The following is a 22,105-nucleotide window of genomic DNA, read 5'->3' as shown; positions in this document are numbered from 1 at the left end:
TCTGGTCCGGACGCCACTGATTGACCTTAGCTACGCGTTCGTACTGGTCCAGCCAGTCTTCGGCGTCTTCGTACGTGTCACCGTGGAAGCTTGAGGGGACTAGATTGTTTTGGATAGTCACCTGTGTTGGACTTGCAATCGCCATTTCCTGAGTCATTGAGGTCGCTGACGAAGTTCGTTGCAAAAGACCGAATTCCGGGCACAGACCTTGCAGGCGGCGGCTTGCACGGTGCACAGGTGTCTCGACGCGTGGATGATGTCTTGAAGGGCTGGAAGCAGGGCTGCTCGCAGGAGTCGTCCCTATCATTAGGTGATGATGCGATACCCAGCACGGCCACCAGTGTCACGGCTCACTTGAGACAAGAGCGGAGAGAGTTATTTTAATCTTGACAATTAGAACAAGCGTTCAGTGTTCGCTTGTTCTTCTCTAGCACGCTCGCTTGCACACACGAGGTCGTCGACCTCGTCGTCAGCGTGGTTGGGCACAGATGGCGTCGCGGCAATATATATATATATATATATATATATATATATATATATATATATCTATACATACATACATACATACATACATACAGACATACATAAATATATATATATATATATATATATATATATATATATATATATATATATATATATATATATATATATATATATATAATTCAACCACCTTGTTTACATTTTCGTACATATGCAACGACCAGGGGAAAATCTCAATGACACTGTCCTTTGTTAGAATGTATTGCGCAGGAGCAGCTGTCACCGATTGTGTATTGCGAGTAATTTCTCCGAAATTATAGTCGCAACAGCGAGCACATATAAAAGGCAGGAGTTCTGCAAGATATACGGCGGCGAGTCAAATGCAAGTGAGCCAATGCGAATATATAACAAACGGGCTACTTTGTTTAAATGTAGTCACCATGAGTATTTAGACACTTGTCCTACTAACGAGTCGCGTAATTCCCGTCTCATAAAACTCCTTGGGTTGATGCCTCAAAAATTTGTAAATTACTACACGTCATCTTCCGACACGAATCTGGTTCCCTTGAGCAATTTTTTTCAAATTTTACAAAATGTGCAAGACGCAAGGCGACAGGTCTGGGTTGCGTGAGGGATGTTGCAGCGTTTCCCACTTGGACTTTGCGAGTTTTGTATTAACCACATCAGCGACGTGGGGACGGGCAATGTCGTGAAGCAAGATGTTCCCAATGCTCAATTTTCCACGTCGTTTGTTCTTGATTGCGACACGCAGCCGATCCGACCTTTCACAATATTTGAAACGATTCAGAGTCTCTCAAGGTTTATAAAATTCGATCAATAATGGCCCCTGACGACCTAAAAAGAAGTCAACACTTCCGCAGAAATGGCGGCTTTTGTTTTCCTTGGGAGTGATGAATTCAAATGTTTCCACTGTAAGCTTTGCCGTACTGCTTCAGGCTAGTAGTAGAAGGCACCATGAGTCAGCCCCGATCACAATTGAAGACAAAAAGTCGTCACCCTCATCGTGATAACGGATTAGATGAGTCAAGGCAGCGCCAAGCTTCTGGCGATGGTGCAAAATCTTGATCATCTATTGCGCACCCAAGAGCAGATAAGCGAAATGTTCATGAATTAGGGTGTGAGCCGAGCCGTGAGTTATGTTCACACGCCCTGCCACTTCATCGATGCTCATCCTCCGTTCCTGTCTAATCAGCCTTTGCATTTGTTTAAAAAATATAAATTATGGGGTTTTACGTGCCAAAACCACTTTCTTATTATAAGGCATGCTGTAGTGGAGACTCCGGAAATTTCTACCAACTGGGGTTTTTTGACGTGCACTTAAATCTCAGTACACGGGTGTTTTCGCATTTCGCCTCCATCGAAATGTAGCCGCCGTGATCGGGATTCGATCCCGCGACCTCGTGCTCAGCAGCCCAACACCATAGCCACTGAGCAACCACGGCCTTTTCAATTGTGTTGGGGGTGACTGCACGGTGGCTTTGGCCCAGCCATGGATCGTCTTTGTAACTTTCATGTCCTTCTTTGAACAGTTTGCTATAACGCTTCACAGTGGCCAATGAAATGAAATGTTCAACGCGTACGGCAGCCATACGGCGAATAATTTCTTTTGGGGAAATACCTTCATTTGTCAAAAACCTCACGACACCAAGCTGATCAACTTTTGAAGTGTCCATTATGTCACGCAACCATATTCAACACCGTGTATGAGAGCATTAAAGAACATTTAACCTCACCTCTGCATGTCACTTGTAAATGAGATGCGTATGTGCTACGCGCATGCCTCGAAAATAATGAACCGAACCATTATTGCGCAGGGCGGGTTGCCTCACTTTCATTTGACTCGCCTTCGTACGTTAGAAATGCGAAGATACAATGGAATACACAAATGTGAAGATACCGCTTGATAAAGGGCAAAACATTGTCACTGGAAACAAACTTCACTGCGCATACACACAAAACCTTGCAACAAGATATTTAAATATACGTATAAGTATCCAATAAATCTACGTACCTCAGAAAAAGTCACTATATATAATGCGTCCAACAAGGCAAATAAACATGTTGGGCAACCACAGATTCACAGATCACAGCACCCCCCCCCCTCCCTCCACTCCCAAAATGTATTGAGTGCGACGGAAGGCGGCACGCTTCGTCCCCGCTTTTCTCCCTTGCGCGCACAAGACTGAGAGACCATCGTCGGCTCACCCCCTCCCTCCTCCCCCCCACGCTTTCACTCGCACATAGAGCATGCGGAGCGCGGTCAGGATGTTATCGCCCTTGGCCTTTATTTACACGGCACATGAGGGCAACGGCAGGAATACGCCTGGAGTCTTCAAATAGCTGCTATCGCAATATTATAATAGTATCCGGCAACTGAAGCGTCCCGTGGCCCATTACTTTCCGCAAAAGAAGTAACAAAATCGAACTTTCATCATGCGACAATTCGCTGCGCCGCAACAATGTCTTCTTTTTTTCTTTTGTGGGGCGGGGGATGGCGAAATATAATAAGGCAAAGGAAACCATGTTGGCTACAATCGAATGCCTACTTTGGGCACCTAGTGTGGCTACCGAAGGAATATCGAAGAAAACGTGTGACGCTTGGTCCACAGAAAACCATACGCATACTGCTCGATATCCTACACCGGCGAGACAAAATTTTCCGGAGAGGTTGCGCTCAAGCGAAGGCGTTGCAATCCGTCGAGTCCCCGCAGTGCTGGCGGCGAGCGATTTTGCATTGTTTCTTTTTCTCGTCTGCTAGCCTGAAAGCGTCCAAAACTCTGCCAGGCGAAAATGCAGTAGGCCAGAGAAAAACGAACGCCCATCCAGGTGCACCGCACGGTTGTCGATGCAGCACGACACAACGCATGCGCTCTGGCTGGATCGGCAGCCCGCAGGTTACGAGAACCAAAAAAAAAAGAAAGAGAGAGGCTCAATGTATCCTTGCGAATAAAAGTCTAGGCAGAAAAATAAATAAGAACTTAGTTACAATGGTGGCTTTAGTGCGTTGACATGGATGCTTTGGCGCACGTGAACAGAAAAATTTTCATATTCTTTTCTGTGACTTGACGGCACAAATGAACCACCACAACGCTTTGTCTCATCAGACCTCGCTGCGTGATTTGTCAACTTCTCTGATAGTATGTTGATTTAGCTTGTCTCCTTGTATGGCCCGATGTACGACTTTAGAAAATTCGGTGCACCTTTGGCGTCAAATGTTTACAACAGCATCATTAAACCCACAAAGTTCCGGAATTGAAAATCTAAAGCACGACTTTGGAAACGTCAATGCACCTTTCGCATCAAAATGTTATCAGAACTTTATACCCACAAATTTTCAGAATTGAAATCCAAGCGCTCCGTAGATTCCGCGGCCTCCTCGAGATGCCGAGACGAGCCCGCTAGCCATCAAAACGCCCTTGAAATTTTGTGCTCGGTGGGGCTCCTTGCGTTAAGATATGTGACTCCCGATGCATGGGCGTTGCCACGAAATCCAGCCCGATTTCGCAATGTTCGCGCTAAAATGTCTTCGAGCGTGAATTAAGGACATTGTAGACAAAATCAAGCATGATTTCCGGTGCCGGGAGTTGTTTTGGTTGGCGGCACATGACAGCACGAAAAAATTTCGGGGGGGGGCTGAAGCCCTATAAGCCCCCCCCCCCTTGGCTACGCCCCTGGCACCACCAGATGGCGCTTGCCTGCAGGCATCCGCAAATATCAATGGGAACGAAAGCTCAGTGGGTCGCCTCACATTGGGCGCTCACGGAAAGACTACAAATGAAGCTGTGCAGGGTGATGTGGGCTGTACTAGTTTTGATGTGAGGGAAGCTCGCAGCAGAATTGAGTATGAAGAATGACTGAGGAATATGGAAGAAAGTAAATGGGTTGGGAGAGTGTTGAGGTATCTGTACAGGATAAACATTGATTCCCAGTGGAGGAAAAGGACTAGGAAGCTTACCAGCAAGTATGCGGCCTGTAGTGCGGGCAACACACCAACAAAGAACGTCAAGCGGTAAGGCAGACAGGCCGTATTGATCTCATGGCTGGCAGCAGTGGAAAAGAAACCTGCCGTGACTAACTACGTAAGAGAAAAGAACGAAATCAGGAAAGAAACCTTTTATGATAACTCAAAGGGAAGCTCATTACTTTTCGAAGCCAGATCGGGATGCCTTAGAACACGCACCTATAAAGCGAGATATAAGAAGGAAGAAGAAGCATGTGAACAAGGAGGATTCAAGGATTCAAGGAGGCACCACTGGCCTCCTTGAATCCATTGGGTTCAGCAAGAGCAGTAGAAAAGTAAACATGTCCGCAATAGGGATTAGCTAGAGGTGACTGGAGGATTGGTGGAATAAAAGCATGGAAACGATAAAAAAACGAAGACGTACAAAAGCACAGTTCGCAATAGGGGATTAGGAAATTTGGTTGTAGGAGCTCATAGTCTATTTTTTCTCTTTTTTATTGTTTAACCTAGGTTGGTAGGCAGTACAATAGCAAGAGTTTCCTGGCGCAACCCACCACCCCGTTCCGAAGGGCACGCTCATAACACCCATCCATCCATCCACAGCTATGACCTCGCCAACCCTGCGAAGGCAATAAAAAACAAGAAGCAGAAAGCTCACCTTCACGCATAACGTTCTTCAGCAAGCATTTTCCGTTGAAGATTACGGTTGAAGTTGCAGCAGTTTATTGCTATAGCCGTGGGAAAACGGGAACTGTACCATGCGAAGCAGGGCGTGACGTAACCACACTTTCATATGTAAACTAAGAACATGCTTATCAGCTTATTTCACGTGTGTTCTTATAGCACCATGCAAAGGCCACGTATTGTTAAGACTCCCTAAGAGCAGCGTCAATACGATGAGCGACGACAACAAAAGAATCGTCAATATTCACAACGGCGTCGTGCTTAAGCTCGGCAGGGCTCAGTTCAAGGCTACGTCACATTGGTCTATCGAATCAGGTGGCACCTGCTGCTTCACTAGCCAACCACCTTCACAGCGTGAATTGTAGCCCATTTTCTTTATTGCGTTCGTTGTCGAGCAGCCGCTCGCTTTTTGAGACGCACGTGTTCCAGCACCTATTATTTGTCGCATCTGATTTATTAGATGTTGGGGTCGGTTGTATATCATGTCGCGTTTCTGAGGGGCTTGTACTGACGGTGTCGTGGCGAACTTGAGGCCGGCGTTCTCTATAGTTTGAATAAGGAGAATTCAGGTAGCATGCACCCTATTAACGCGATGTCGTTAGGGGCCCCGTGTCCCGGAAAATCTGGCGTCGCCATCGAGCGTCGCAAGTCGTTCCATTAAAAATCATTTCCAATTACGTATACCCAAGTACGCTGGCCTTAGATGTAGCGCAAAGGAATTCGTTGAATTTCTCGAAGTAAAATATCTTGGAAAAATCGTAAAGTAGGGCTTGCACACAAGTTGCATACTTGATAGCGTCGGACTGTAATTTCACTCTACGCGAAAAGGTAATTCTGTTACGAGGAAATCCAAAACACCAACCCCACCCGATTGTCTTTCTAACTGATAGACAGGCCAATACCTTCCACAATTGTACGCGCAGGCCCGCGCAAATTGCGAAGGCCATAGAGTGACGCACCTGGTTCCTTGGAACACCTCGAGATGTGTAAAAAGGCCGCGTTCGCACTGTGGAAGAAAAGAACTAGGAAGCTTAGCAGCATGTATGCAGCCTGTAAGGTGGGCAACACAGCAACAAACAAGGTCAAGCGGAAAGTCAGAGAGGCTGAAATAATCTGATGGGTGGTGGCAATAGAAAAGAAACCTGCCATGAGTAACTACTTAAGAGGAAAAAACGAAATCAGGAAAAAAAAACATTTATGATAACTCAAAGGGAAGCTCAGTACTTTTCGAAGCGAGATTGGGATGCCTTAGAACACGCACCCGTAATGCCAGATATAAGACGGAAGAAGCATTTGCTTGTTGCGGTAAAGCTAGGGAAATTGTGGAGCATGTTTTATTAGAATGCGAAGACGTCTACCCAGCGGTCGATCTAGGCACCAGTGGCGTCCTTGAAGCGGGAGCAGTGGTAATGCAAACATGTCTGCAATAGGCATTAGTAAGAGGCGATTGGAGTATTGGTGTAAAAAAAGTAGGCAAAGGACAAAAGACGGAGATGTACAAAAGCACAGTTCGCAATAGGAAATCAGAAAATTGGGGCGTGGTAGTTCATAGTGTTTTTTTTCATTGTTTAACCTAGGTAGGACATTAAGCAGTATAATAGCAAGAGTTTGGGTACGCAACCCACCACTCCGTTCCAAAGGGGACGCTCATAACACCCATCCATCCATCCTACCAGGAAGCTCGCCTTCGTGCATAGCATTCGCCGCCAGCGTTTCCCCATAAACACTATAGTCACATAAGCTGTAGTTTCTGGGAAGCGTCAGAAGCAGTCAGGGAGAGAGAGATAATAAACATTTCTATTGTGTGAATGCAGCTTTGGAGAGGCGCCCTCATTCCTGAAAGCCTTGAGCTCGGGCCACGTCCTGGGCCCTCGTAATCAGCCATTGCTGTTCCTTGAGGTCGGAGCTGGCCAAAGCTCTCTTCCAAAGCTCGTTAGGGGGTAAGGGCTTGAAGGATTTAATGGTGCCGCTCTGCAACCCCCTACTATGTGCCTGAGGGACCAGGGCTCTGTGCAAAAACGGCGTTGCGGAGAGAATTGTGTGGGGGCTATGAGGCGATTTCTGGTTGGGTCGGGGATTGTGTTAACCTGTAGAGCTCGGAGGAATCACTCCTGCTTTCTAGGTAGTGACTTCTGTGGGGGTGCATATTTATTTATTTATTTATTTATTTATTTATTTATTTATTTATTTATTTATTTATTTATCTATTTATTTATTTATTTATTTGAACCTCAAGGGTCCCTGGCGGGACATTACATGAGGGGTGGGCGCAAGAACGGCGGTTAACAATGAATGTTACATGAGAATCATGACGATGACATGGCTTCCTCGATGGCAGTCTTGAAATGGACTGGATCAGGGATTTGTGCTAAGTGACAGGGAAGGTCGTTCCAGTCGCGAGCTGTGTGGACAAAAAATGATTTCTGAAATGTAGTTGTTCGGGAACGATGCGGGATGACGCTGTTTGGATGGCCTGTGCGGCGTGTTCGACGTACTGGTAGGATGAGGTTGCTGTCACGGGGCGAGCAATGGAAAAACCTGTGATAAAGGCAGAGACGTGAAATTCGGCGACGGGAAGCGAGAGAAGGAAGTTTTAGTTGCAATTTCAAGGCGGATATGCTAGAGTATCGAGAGTAGTTTGAAAGAATAAAGCGAGTGGCAGGATTCTGAACAGATTCAAGGGCTGAGATAAGGTTAGACTGATGGGGGTCAAATATTGCGCAAGCGTATTCAAGTTTAGGTCGTACAAATGTTTTATAAGCTAGTAATTTTAAGGAAGAAGGTGTCATGCGCAGGTTACGTCGGAGATACCCAACTGCTCGATTAGATGAATTTATTATGTGGTTAATGTGGCAAGACCATGTTAAGTCACTAGCAAGGTTAATGCCAAGATACTTAAAAGAGTTAGTGGAAATAATAGTAGTATCGTTAATTTTATAAGTAGGCGGAGTATAATTTCGGCGGCGGTGAAAAGAAATTTGTGCGGTCTTTGTAGTATTTAGGGACATTAGCCATTTAGTGCACCACCGCTGTATGTTATCCAGGTCATTTTGGAGGATGTAAGCATCCTCGGCGTTAGTTATGGGGCGGTAGAGTACGCAATCATCCGCGAAAAGGCGGATACTAGATGTTACTGTGGAAGGCAAGTCGTTAATGTATATTAGAAAGAGCAAGGGGCCAAGAACCGTGCCTTGAGGTACTCCTGAAAGAACGTGTGAGTAGGATGATGAGAAGTCATTAGCGGAGACAAATTGCATGCGGTCAGTCAAAAAGCTTCGAATCCAGTTCAAGACACTAGGATGAATATTTAACAAGGACATTTTCAGCAAAAGACGGGAATGGGGTACTTTATCGAAAGCTTTCTCGAAATCTAGAAATAGCGCATCAATTGGGATATTGCGGTCAAGATAGGAATGAATGTCATGCAGGAACAAAGCTAATTGGGTTTCGCATGAGTGGTCTTTCCGGAATCCATGTTGGTTTGGATGAAAAAAGTCGGCCGATGTTAGGAATGTGGCAACATTAGAGTAAATGACGTGTTCCGTGATCTTAGAGCATACACTGGTTAACGAAATGGGTCGGTAATTACGTGGGGATGATCTGTCGCCTTTCTTGAAAACCGGAATGACCTTCCCAATTCGCCAGTCATGTGGAACTGTGCCTGTATCAAGCGACTGTTGAAAAATGAGGGAAAGAATGAGACGGCAAACATGTTTAGTATTCTTTAAGACTTTCGAATTAATTCCATCGATACCGCAGGAAGATGAAAATTTTAGTGAGTCGATAATATTAACAATACCATGTGCGTTGAAGGTGATGCCGTCCATTGGTGGATGCGGCAAAGGCACAGGATCAGTGAAATCACGAGTTGTTTCCTTAGTAAAGACTGAAGAGAATGCATGGTTCAAGACATGGGGTACGTCGGATACGCCTACTGGTGAGCCAGTGCTGTCAATGAGAGAAATAGTAGTATCAACATCAGGGATGATTATTTTCCAGAAGCCCTTAGGGTTGCTTTGTAGCATTTCAGGGAGGGTAGTAGAAAAAAAAACGGAGCTTAGTTTGGGTAGCGAGATCGGAATATTGCTTGGCAGTGGTGCGGTATTTGCTCCAGGCACATTTGGTGTTAGATAACTTGGCAGAACGGAAGAGGCGCTTTTTTTTGCTATTTAAACGCTTCAGTTTAACATTAAACCACGGAGAACGTTTTCCCTCTGTTATGCTGATGGTAGGGATGTAAAGTCGAATCAAATGCAGCATTTCTGACTTGAAGAGAGACCAGTTCGACTCGGCAGAACGTAAGTGGTAGGTAGAAGCAAAATGGTTATGGAAAACAAGAAGGTCACGATTCATGCTAGTGTAGTCTCCTTTGTCGTACAGCGTTAGTACTTTTTTGGATTTAGGACTTTTGGTAACGCTGGTAGAAAAGGTAGTGTGAAGTACAACGTGGTCACTAAGGCCGGCAATGTACGAAGGAGCACAGAACTCGTCAGGGTGAGTGGTTAAAATGAGGTCAAGAATGTTTGATGTATGGTCAGTCGTGCGGGTGGGCTCAGAAACAATTTGAGACAGGCCGATAGTTAAGCATGTGTTTAGGAATTCACTAGATGCCTGACAGTTTGTTAGGGTGCGGGACATATCATTCCAATCTATGGACGGAAAGTTGAAATCACCGAAAAGCAAAATTGGGGTGCGTGGGTAAGATGAGATTAGGGAATCGAGCATGTCGTGAAAGAGCGTTATGAAGGAACTGTCCGTATCAGGCGGTCGATAGCATACACCGATGAGTACGCGAGGGGATGAAGCATGACAGCACACCCAAATCATTTCCAACGAGGTTACTACGTTAACAGCTGAACAATTTAGAAGGCGCTTGGTAGCGATAAGAACACCACCGCCACGGCAGCCGTCAGGTCTGTCTTTTCGGAATATATCGAAGTCAGGAAGTTCGGGCAGGTTTTCGGAATCTAAGATTGATGAATTTAACCATGTTTCAGTCAGCAGAACGACGTTACTGGATGATGAGCTGATAATACTGCATAAGGAATCACGCTTCGGTATTATACTGCGAATGTTAGTGTAAAGAAGGGACAGATGATCGTTTTTGGGCCGTACGTTACTGCTTGGAGGAAGTGGTGGCTGCTATGATTTACGTTCGAGCACTTTCTCAGTGGTGTGATCAAATATGTACGTTTTACCATTAGAGATTAGCCTGTTGTGACGGAGCTTGTAGGGCATGTGGTTAGTTTTCGCAAATTCAATGAGGCGTTTACGGGCGAGTCGGGTGTTAGGGCAGAAGTCTTCGCTGATTGCGTAATCAGACGATTTAAGCTTATAAGCTGATGATAAAACGCGTTCTTTGTCCTTTAACTGCAGAAACTTTACTATGATTGGGCGGTGCTTTCTACTTTTGAATGTTCCTAGACGATGCGCTCACTCGATGTTATTGCTTTCGATGGTTATATTCAGGTTCTTCTGGCAGTGATCAATTATAAGTTTTTCAGAATCACTCCAGCTTTCGTTTTCCGCATCTTTGAGCCCATAGAACACCAAATTGCTTCGGCGAGACATGTTTTCAAGGTCATCCATTCGGGTAGTCAAAGTAGATACTTGAGCTGAGCAGTTGGCGGTAATGATTTGTATACTGTCAATTTGAGATCTTACATTTGAAATAGACTTGAAATCTGTCTCAATCTTCGTAAGCCTAGTGTTTAGGTGCGCAAATGCTTTCTCAAGCTCTTCAAGGGTGGACTTGATAGAGCCTAGCTGCTCAAGGATTGTTGACTGCCCGGATTGTAAAACTGTAAGCGCGGTAAGTATATCTTAGGAATTGTCAGTAGTAGAGGAAGGGAGAGGACCGGGATTAGTTTCCACATCCCCGGTTAGCAATAGCAGTTTCAACAACATGTGGGAACACTCGTAAAACATGGCTATAGATCGCCGTGGGCCCGGCAGCACAAACAGACAATGGTTACTGGAGCGCTTGGCGTAAAGGCTGTGATAATTCATTACCTGCGTAACGAAGAAGCGAAGGCAGTTAGGGCAATCCATTTCAGTAGCGCCGCCGAGCCCACTAAGCGCTACGATGGTTTGGTCGGGCCTTATGTAGCCGAATCCAGGGGAGGGCACGGCGATTGTCGCAGATAGCGTTGACGGTTTCCAGGGGTTATGCAGATAATGCAGCGGAAGCAAGGTATCCGTAGTTGCAGGCGGAGGCTCGCACGTGGCTGTCCAAGCTTGATCTTGCGGCGGTTGTTCCATGTCGGTATGAGCATGCGCAGAAGGAAGCACAGGCAACGGCGCGACTGTCGATGATGTGCAGGCGGACAGCACTCCGAGAACAGCGAGCAGATGGGGCCAGGAAAGTGGGGTGAACTGCGTAACGAAGAAGCGAAGGCAGTTAGGGCGATCCATTTCAGTAGCACCGCCGAGCCCACTCCTATGTTCTGCGGGTTAGCTTGTAGTGTTGTGCGGTGTCTTGGTAAGAGATTAAAGGGTGCATGCACTCGGGTTCAGATTCCTCGGCGTCGGCTCGGTGGGCCAGATCTCGAGCCACGTGGTTGGCGAACTCCTTGCCAGGAATGCCTTGATGAGCTGGCACCCAGATGATCATGACTGATCTCGTTGGCGGCTTTTGACTGATGATCCGAATCGTAGTGGTGAAGTCTGCCGCTAGCAAAGTTGCGGCACGCCTTTTGGAAGTCGGTCACTATGACTACAACCTCTGTGTGGGAGAGCGCGAGGGCTATGGCCACTTCCTCGGCTTGGGGGGGATTGTTTCGTGTGAGCGAAATGCTGCACCTATGTTCTTTGTTGACGACTACAGTGGCTGTTGTGGCTGCACGTCTGGGGTAAGAAGCCGCGTCCGTGTAGGCTGTAGAGGGTAAACTCCCGTATCACTTGTGTGTGGTCAGGGCGCAGCCAGGGATCTCTTAACGCTATCGCGCTCCAGGCTTGAAGGCGATGCCTAAGTGTGCTCCAATTTGTCTTTCTATTTAGTGCTTGTGAATGATTGAAACACTCATTAACGTGAAGGGACACGTCAAAACGCCTAATTCTTTAAACGCCATGGTGCATTGTACTATCACGTCATTGCATAGTTATGCAGTGTCTTTCAACACTTCTTGAAATGCACCAACATGTATGACCGCCTATGACTGACTTAGTTTTGCACGGTTGTGTGCGTAACTGGGGACAATGTGAACTTCTTTCTTCCTTCTCCTCTTTCAATCCTCTTTCCCGCTTATCCAGTGCAAGGTAGCCTACCGGGCTCATCCTGGTTAACCTCTATCCCTTTCTTTTATGACTTATCTCTCTTTTCAACACTTCTAAAACCATTCACACGCTTTCCACTCATCACACCAATCAAACGCTCTCCTCCTTCATAGGAGGCCACTTTTGTTTCCTTGAAAAACGAATAACATTGTCTACACTGAGCCACTTGTCTTATCTAATGGGCTCACAAGAAGCGCGGAGCATGCTCATGTGGAGAGGGTTTCAATAGGGCCTAGCCACTGCATTGAAAATCGACAACCGGATGGAGAGGGTGGTGCCAGCGTCTGCGACTGGTCCGCTTTCCCTTGCTTAACTTGCCTTAGCTTGCAGTGGCTGGTCGAAAATCCCGGTGGCATGCAACGGATGCTTAATGATGACGCTAAAACGGATTCTGAGCAAAAAAGAATTGGCAGAACGAGGTCGTAAACGTGCCGAAAGTGCTCGAAAACGTTTCACGGCCACGCCAAAATTTATTATACGCAAATCAACCCATGCTCTCCGGCAGGTGCGAGTAGCCAGTGCCTGAGCGATCGGCGGCAGCCATCTTTTATTCCTTTCAGAACGGGCCAGCCTGCGGCTATTCAGAAGAAAATTCAGTTTTGTTCGGGAAGATAACGGAAGGCCGTAATGGCGATGCTATATCAAGCCGGCCCACATCGTCTTCTTCCTCCTCAGTGCAGCCAGACTGTGGCGGCTGTTCCATATCATCACCCTCGGCAGTAGAAGCACCGTCCCGGTGCTTAATCTACACATCCGCGGTGAGAGGTGTGTGGTATGGCTTTAGTCTTGCCACGTGAACGATGCCACTTACAGTCGACGATGACGCTGAGACGTCGGCGGGGATGACATCATACGTGACATCGGTCACTTGTCGCACCACACAGTATGGGCCGGTGTAGCGCGACAGCAGCTTTTCAGAAAGGCCCACACGTCGAACGGGTGACCAGAGAAGCACCAGAGAACCCGGAGTAAAGTGCACGTCGTGATGGTGGCAATTATAGACACGTCTCTGATGCTCCTGTGAGGACTCGAGACGGGTGCGGGCGAGCTGGCGTGCGTGGTCGGCATGTGCGATCGCGTCGCGGGCGCATTCAGTGGCTGAACGTGTGGCCGTGGGCAACAAAGTGTCTAAGGGCAACGCGGGTTCACGGCCATAGAATGGTGAACAGCCGGCGGTGGCATGACGCGATGAATTATACGCGAACGTCACATATGGTAAGTGAAGATCCCAGTCGTGGTAGTCGGTTGCAACGTACTTCGAAAGAATGTCGGTGATGGTCCGGTTGAGGCGCTCCGTGAGGCCGTTGGTCTGTGGGTGGCAGGACGTGCTGAACTTGTTGTCTGTCGAGCAGGAGCGGAGGATGTCCTCGACGACTGCCGACAGAGAGCTGCGGCCACGGTCGGTGAGTAATTGGCCTGGAGCACCGTGCACTAAACTGATGTCATAGAGCAGAAAGTAAGCAACGTCAGTAGCACAACTTGACGGGAGGGCTCTGGTGATTGCGTACCGCGTAGCTTAATCAGTAGCGACGGCGAGCCCGAGAGAGGAAACGGTCCAAGCAGGTCAAGGTCAACACGGAAAAACGGTTCCAGTGGAATGTCGATCGGCGGGAGATATCCAGCTGGAGGTGTGGAGGGCTTTTTCCGGCGCTGTCAGGGCTCACAAGCGGCAACGTAGCGTCGCACGGAGCGGGCGAGACCCGGCCAAAGTAATCGACGTCGTACACGGTCGTATGTGCGCGAGGTGCCCAAGTGTCCAGCCAAGGGAGCGTCATGAAGTTGTTGGAGGACAGTCGAACGCAGGTGCGATGGAATGACGAGCAGGTCAAGGCCGTCTGGATCGAGATTGCGGCGGTATAATGCCCCCTCCGTAAGGAGAAACATACGGAGAGAGGTGTCGCCAGGCGTTGACTCCAGATGGTCGATGAGGGCTCGCAATGAAGCATCGCGGCGTTGCTCGTTGCCGATTTCAAGCAACTGGGACACAGAGAAAATGAAAGCGATGGCATCCGCATCACCCGGTTCGTCGACGGGGTAGCGGGAAAAACAATCATCATCATGGTGCAAGCGTCCCGTCTTATATACCACGGAGAAGGTATGCTCTTGCAGATGTAACGCGCAGCGAGCCACTCGTCCCGTGGGGTCCTTAAGCGAGGATAGCCAACAGAGCGCGTGGTGATCAGTAATGACGCACAAGAACGTCCGTACAATCACCATCATCATCATCATCATCATCATCATCAGCCTGGTTACGCCCACTGCAGGGCAAAGGCCTCTCCCATATTTCTCCAACAACCCCGGTCATGTGCTGATTGTGGCCATGCTGTCCCTGCAAACTTCTTAATCTCATCCGCCCACCTAACTTTCTGCCACCCCCTGCTACGCTTCCCTTCCCTTGGAATTCAGTCCGTAACCCTTAATGACCATCGGTTATCTTCCGTCCTCATTACATGTCCTGCCCATGCCCATTTCTTTTTCTTGATTTCAACTAAGATGTCATTAACTCGCGTTTGTTCCCTCACCCAATCTGCTCTTTTCTTATCCCTTAACGTTACACCTATCATTCTTCTTTCCATAGGTCGTTGCGTCATCCCCAATTTGAGTAGAACCCTTTTCGTAAGCCTCCAGGTTTCTGCCCCGTAGGTGAGTACTGGTAAGACACAGCTATTATAGACTTTCCTCTTGAGGGATAATGGCAACCTGCTGTTCATGATCTCAGAATGCCTGCCAAACGCAGCCCAGCCCATTCTTATTCTTCTGATTGTTTCCGTCTCATGATCCGGATCCGCTGTCACTACCTGCCCTAAGTAGATGTATTCTCTTACCACTTCCAGTGCCTCGCTACCTATTGTAAATTGCTGTTCTCTTCCGAGACTGTTAAACATTAGTTTTCTGCATATAAATTTTTAGACCCACTCTGCTGCTTTGCCTCTCCAGGTCAGTGAGCATGCATTGCAATTGGTCCCCTGAGTTACTAAGCAAGGCAATATCATCAGCGAATCGCAAGTTACTAAGGTATTCTCCATTAACTTTTATCCCATATTCTTCCCATTCCAGGTCTCTGAATACCTCCTGTAAACACGCTGTGAATAGCAATGGAGAGATCGTATCTCCCTGCCTGACGCCTTTCTTTATTGGGATTTTGTTGCTTTTCTTATGGAGGACTATGGTGGCTGTGGAGCCGCTATAGATATCTTTCAGTATTTTTACGTACGGCTCATCTACACCCTGGTTCCGTTATGCCTCCATGACTGCTAAGGTTTCGACAGAATCAAACGCTTTCTCGTAATCAATGAAAGCTATATATAGGGGTTGGTTATATTCCGCACATTTCTCTATTACCTGATTGATAGTATTATTATGATCTATTGTTGAGTAGCCTTTACGGAATCCTGCCTGGTCCTTTGCTTGACAGAAGTCTAAGGTGTTCCTGATTCTGTTTGCGATTACCTTAGTAAATAGTTTCTAGGTAACGGACAGTAAGCTGATCGGTCTATAATTTTTCAAGTCTTTGGCGTCCCCTTTCTTATGGATTAGGATTATGTTAGCGTTTTTCCAAGATTCCGGTACGCTCGTGGTCATGAGGCATTGCGTATACAGGGTGGCCAGTTTCTCGAAAACAATCTGCCCACCATCCTTCAACAAATCTGCTGTTACCTGATCCTCCCCAGCTGCCTTCCCCCTTTGCATATCTCCCAAGGCTTTATTTACTTCTTCCGGCGTTACCTGTGGGATTTCGAATTCCTCTAGACTATTTTCTCTTCCATTATCGTCGTGGATGCCACTGGTACTGTATAAATCTCTATAGAACTCCTCAGCCACTTGAACTATCTCATCCATACGTACATATCAATATTTGTACGTCCGTACAAATATGGACGAAACTTCTCAAGAGCCCACACAAGAACGAGGCACTCGCGCTCTGTGATTGAATAATTGCGCTCGGCGGCTGATAGAAGTCGGCTAGCATAGGGTATAACGCGATCATGTCCATGCTGGCGTTGGGCTAACACTGCTCTTAAGCCGTGACCACTGGCATCAGTTTGAACTTCCGCTGAGGCAGACGGGTCAAAGTTGGCCAGAATTGGAGGCGTGGTAAGGAGAGTAGTAAGCTGCGAAAAGGATGCGGCATGGTCAGGTCCCCAAGAAAATAGGGCGTCTTTCTTCAAGAGGTCGGTAAGGGGACGTGCGATGGTCGCAAAATCATTCACAAAGCGCCGGAAATAAGAACACAGCCCTACGAAACTACGAACATCCTTGGTTGACTTCCGAACAGGGAAGTTCGTAACGGCGCGAAGTTTGTCCGAATCAGGTCACACGCCTCCGGCGTCCACGAGGTGTTCAGGGACGGTGATTTGGCGGCGAGCGAAGTGACATTTTGACGAGTTCAGCTGGAGACCGCCGCGGCGGAACACGTCAAGAATCGCTGAAAGACGGTCTAGATACGAGTCAAATATGGGCGAATAAACGATGACGTCTTCCACACAGCACAAACAGGTGGACCACTTGAACCCCTGAAGCAAAGAGCCCATCACTCGTTCGAAGGTGGCAGGCGCGTTACAGAGGCCGAATGGCGTCACCTTGAACTGACAAAGGCCGTCAGTGGTAACAAATGCCGTCTTCTCTTGGTCCATGTCATCGACGGATATCTGCCAGTAGTCGGACTGTAAGTCGATAGAAGAAAAATAGGTGGCACCATACAGGCAGTCTAGAGCGTCATCAATACGTGGCAAAGGGTACACGTCCTTTTTTGTGATTTTGTTCAGGTAGCAAAAATGTACGCAAAAATGCCACGTTCCATCCTTCTTTTTGACATGTACGACAGGAGAAGCCCATGGACTATAGGAGGGCTCGATAATGTTCTTTGCAAGCATCTTTTTGAATTCATGTTGAATAATGGCTCGTTCGGACGCAGAAACACGATATGGACGTCGGTGAATAGGGTTCGCATCGCCAGTGTTTATGACGGGTGTCATGTTTATGACGGGTGTTTTCGCATTTCGTCCCCATCGAAATGCGGCCGCAGTGGCCGGGATTCGATCCCGCGACCTCGTGCTCAGCAGCCCAACACTCGCTTTGATTGTTTGGAAATGAAGATCGTAGTTACATGTTTTGACCCTAAGTGTCTTTGCCTTTAAAAACAAAAAGGGGGGTTTTGCACTTCACAAAACTGAAGGGAGGTTTTGACTGTGTGCAGTGTAAATTGGAAACCTTCACAGCTAATACTACTTGCACTCTCCTTAGCTTTAGGCTACACAGGCGCACTATTACACACAGAACATTCTCTGCAGGTCGTCACGGCCCTGGTGGCAATTAAGGTTCTTCAAAGGGGGTTCGTTGTATGGGATGGCACGTAGCGCTTCACGGATTTACAAAATATTGCATTCCAATTCTGTCACATGAGATAAATTTATTAGGGGGTTTTAACTTGCCCTAAATGGAATGCAGCAGTGTACGGGTAAACTGGCAGCAGCTTGCAGTAACTACAGTTGAAAAACAACTGTAACTGTCATATTATATGCAAGTGCTAGTGCATAGGCGTCGGCAACAGCAATGGTTAGGGTGCACTAGTTTCTTCCACTCCGGAGTATGCTGTCCACCAAGGAATAAGATTTTTCCTCCTCCTGCTCTACCACATTGAATGTGAAGTGGGGTATAATTTGTAGAGCATACTCTTGCATAAACTTCATAAGCATTCTTCTGTGTCAGCGCCACAGATCATAGTTGCTACGGCTGTAAAGGCAGGGTGCCTGTTTACTGCACCTATAGAGAACAGTCTGTGAATCTTTAACGAACAGGAAGCATGCCATAATCAGATAATTTTAAGTAATTTTCAACAAATTATGCACTCTTTGCTTTGCGCTGTGGTGTTTCTCAAACTCAAGGGTTGGCACGTCTGCACAAGGTTTAACCGCAGGATGGTATTTTCCATTAGAGTGCGCTTGTGCGCATAACACCTGGTCGGCAACGTTCTGCTGCACAGAATGTTATGGGCTTTCGTATACTTCGGTCAGCATCTCACAAACTGGCTACTACTTCTTTAGTTGGAGTTTTGCTACAATTTAAAGCATTTTTGATGTTCTGACAAAAAGAATTGCGGCCTTTGATCATTTTATTCTCCTCACTTGATGCATAGTGTTATAATAGCATGATCGACACCATGAGAGTCAGCGTGGTGCATAATTATTGTCTACATGGTGATGTCTGATGATTTGAACCATATTGTGGAATGATGTTGGTTTCTTTCACTCATTGCTACCAAACATCCCTTTGGTTGGGGACAAAGAAGGGACAAGCACTTTTTGTGGTCCTGCCCGCAATTCCAAGATGAAAGAGACACTCTCCTGAAAAATCTGCAAAACAAGGACCTTCCGCATGCACGCCTGCAAGACCTTATATTTCCCGAGGGATCAGTTATAGCCCGCAAAGAAACTTCACGTCTCCTCATCGACTTTTTAAGGGAGACCGGTCTGTTGGACATATGGTGAAACCCTTCAGCGGTATTGTGCGAGACGCTCGGGCGGAGCAATTGCCGGCCTTGTTCGCCAGGCTAAACCCGCCTGTTGCTACATTTCACCACCACCACCACCACCAAGGGACGAGCGTGCATTAGTGACACACCGGTCATGCTTTACAATAGGGAGGCACGTTTCCTAGAGAATACGATTAGCTGAACTACGCCATTGTTTTTTTCTGATTTTGTGTTTTTTCTCCTCTTTTCTGCTACTGATACCCTGTTGCGCCTGCGCTGGCATGATCTGGAATTTAAGTGTTTCCCTGGAATAAACCTCATTTGTTAGTTTGCGCCTGTCCTGTCTTCTTCGCTGTGATCGTCGACAAAGCGCCAATCTTTCCAAATAAAGAAAGCTTCGCCTTACAAGGAAATCAGAAAAGCAGCAATAGACGATGATTGAAAGGGAAGCTCTTTACATTTCGAAGAGAGACCGGGGTGCCTTGGAACGCGCAGTTATAAAGCGAGGTTCACCAAGGAACGAGAATGATGTTCTTGTTTGTGTAAAGCTAATGAAACAGCGGAAGATGTTTTCATAAAGCGTTGATATCTACGCACTGTTAGTTTAGGCTCCAATGGCATCCTTTGCGTCCATAGGTTCAGGAATAGCAAACAGAAAGTAAGTATGTCCCCCTTAGAGATTAGTAACAATGTGGCTGGAGGTTTGGTGACAGAAAAGGAGGGACCCCATAACAACAAAGATCGCAATGACAATTCAGAAAGTTTGATGGCTTTTTAGGAAAGACAAGTTACATATTTAGCTAAATGGCAAAAATGAAGTTGGTGGTACAACCCACTGCCCCATTTCAAAAGGTAATTATCATGGCATCCATCCAGCAGCGTGAGGACAGGAGCCCGGTTGCATAAAACTCCCACAAAACGAGTCTCTCCTCCGGCAGCACAGTTTGCGACTGCATTACTTCATTGATAATCGCAATAGCATCGACACACATCATGAAATCGCTGCTGCGAGATTCTTTATTGAAACCACTGCCATATTGCTGAAACCACTTGCAGCAGGTACGCGCTCTTGTGATTGTGTGCAGCTGCTGGCGCTGTTTCACAGTGTAATTCCTGACCAATTACCGCTCTGGCAAGTCTCGTTATATGGCTTCGTTATATTTAGGCATAACGTTTTTTTGTAGTATAGAGTGTTGCAGTTCGGATCGAAACTTGATATCGAAGAGTTCCTCACACGTAGGTCAAACCATGTGCCTGGGTAATTTGTAAACAGAGGAAATCAGTTAGCAGGAAATAGCAGGTGTGACTTTTGTGAAATATTTTTTTACAGACTTGGCACTTATCCCAGATTACGGAGTTCTAATATACGGCCTAGCCTTTGAGATCTTTCGTTGTATGCATCTTACATATAAGATTGTTCTAAGTTTACTCCATGACAAAGGCATCTCCAAGCGACATTCAATTAGGTCAGTCTCGCATCTTCCAGCTGCATACTGCACCTGCAAGTATTGTAACTAAATTGTACAATAAATGTCTGCTATATTCAATTGCGTTTCCTTTGAACTTCTCTAAAAAAACACGAAGCCCAATTTGAGCCCAAGAAATAGCCATGCAACCTTGTGGCTATTCACAGTAGTAGTTTCTAAGGTTCTCAAGGAGTAACTGCCAATACGACAAAAATTATTTGTTGAATTACCTTACACAATATTTGTTGATGTGTCGCCCTCAGAAATTGCTCACAAAATTACTTACTTTGTTAGAAGTCCCATCAGAGGAAACGCACTGTTTTGCAATCATTTAGGCCCGTTGCCTGCAGCTGAATGAATATTTTGTTCGCGAATTGCAAGCATTTTCGCCTGCTTTACATGTGAGGACCTAAGGTAACATTTTTCGAAATATATAAGTTTGGTGCTAACGCAGCGAAAGTGGTCACTTTACAAAAAAAAATTATTACGCCGGATAATACGCCTGCTTATAAATGATACGATTTATAGCTTCTACTGCCTGCCGCTTGGCACCAAGTCACGGATTTGTTACCCAGTTATTATACCTAATACGCAAAATACTGACCTCTACAGGAGGCGACCAATTTCATTAAGGACGCCTGTGACGTTAAACAGTTGTTTATGTTCAAGCTGCAGATGAGGCTTCGTGACGAGTGAAAAACAAACAGTTTCATTCAGAAAGGAACAAACGAATGCACAACAGCTGTAGGTAGCAAAAAAAGAAACAGGCACTGGAATTGTAGAGCTGTGTATCATTTTTGGCCATCAAATTAGATTTTAACTTAAAGTTTTCTCAACACATTGCCTTCATCAAGCAAAAGTGTAGTTTCGGTATTAGAGCATTAGTCAAATGAACAGCACAGTTCTCCAAAGACGCATTATTAACATTATACTTTGCCTTCATTCACAGTAACATTAATTAAGGAATTGTTTCCTGTGCAAACACATATAACTGTCGTATCTCGTCTATTCAGCACTTACAAAACCAAGCAATACGCATTCTCACTAACAGTGGGTTTCTCACGAGCGCTGCTCTATTACTTCGTGAAAATAACATCCTTGTGGTGAAGAAATTGCTCAAATACGATCCAATAATTAGATTTTATATATTACTGACTAAACAGCTCTCATAGCAATTCATTGATTCCAGGCACCTTATCAATAATAATGATACCAGGTTTGCACGTAGCTCCAATTTTCTGATAGCTATAGTTCATTCTAACTATGGAAAAATGACATCATCATTCAGTGCTATAAAACTGTGGGATGGTTTACCCATCAGCACTAAATCTTCATCCTTTCACACATTTAGCCATGCCCTGAGCTGTTTTATATATATAACTAAGTTTACGTCATTCATTACACTACATTTGCCATATGTATGTATTGATAGTTTTATGCACTATAGGCTTGTATACAGGCAATTTTTTTTCACAACTTTAATTTTTCGATGTTGTATTTTCGAAATGTGTTTGTTTGTTTTGATTAGCTTGCTCTTGTTTAATGAATCTCCCCATTGTTATTATTCACCGAGGGTCCCGTTGCAGTCTTTGAGTTTTGGACACTCGTCTGTATATTGTCTCTTACCAATTCATTGTACTTAAAGAATAATAAACTGAAGGTAAAAAAGCTCAATTTATTGAAGATAGTATCAAAAGAAATGTGGAATGTAGTATTCTTGTGACCTTGACTATTCCTCTCTAA

Source organism: Dermacentor albipictus, chromosome 7 (assembly GCF_038994185.2).
Source record: "Dermacentor albipictus isolate Rhodes 1998 colony chromosome 7, USDA_Dalb.pri_finalv2, whole genome shotgun sequence".
NCBI lineage: Eukaryota > Metazoa > Arthropoda > Arachnida > Ixodida > Ixodidae > Dermacentor > Dermacentor albipictus.
The sequence above is the reverse complement of the archived record's forward strand: the minus strand, read 5'-3'. Positions refer to the sequence as shown.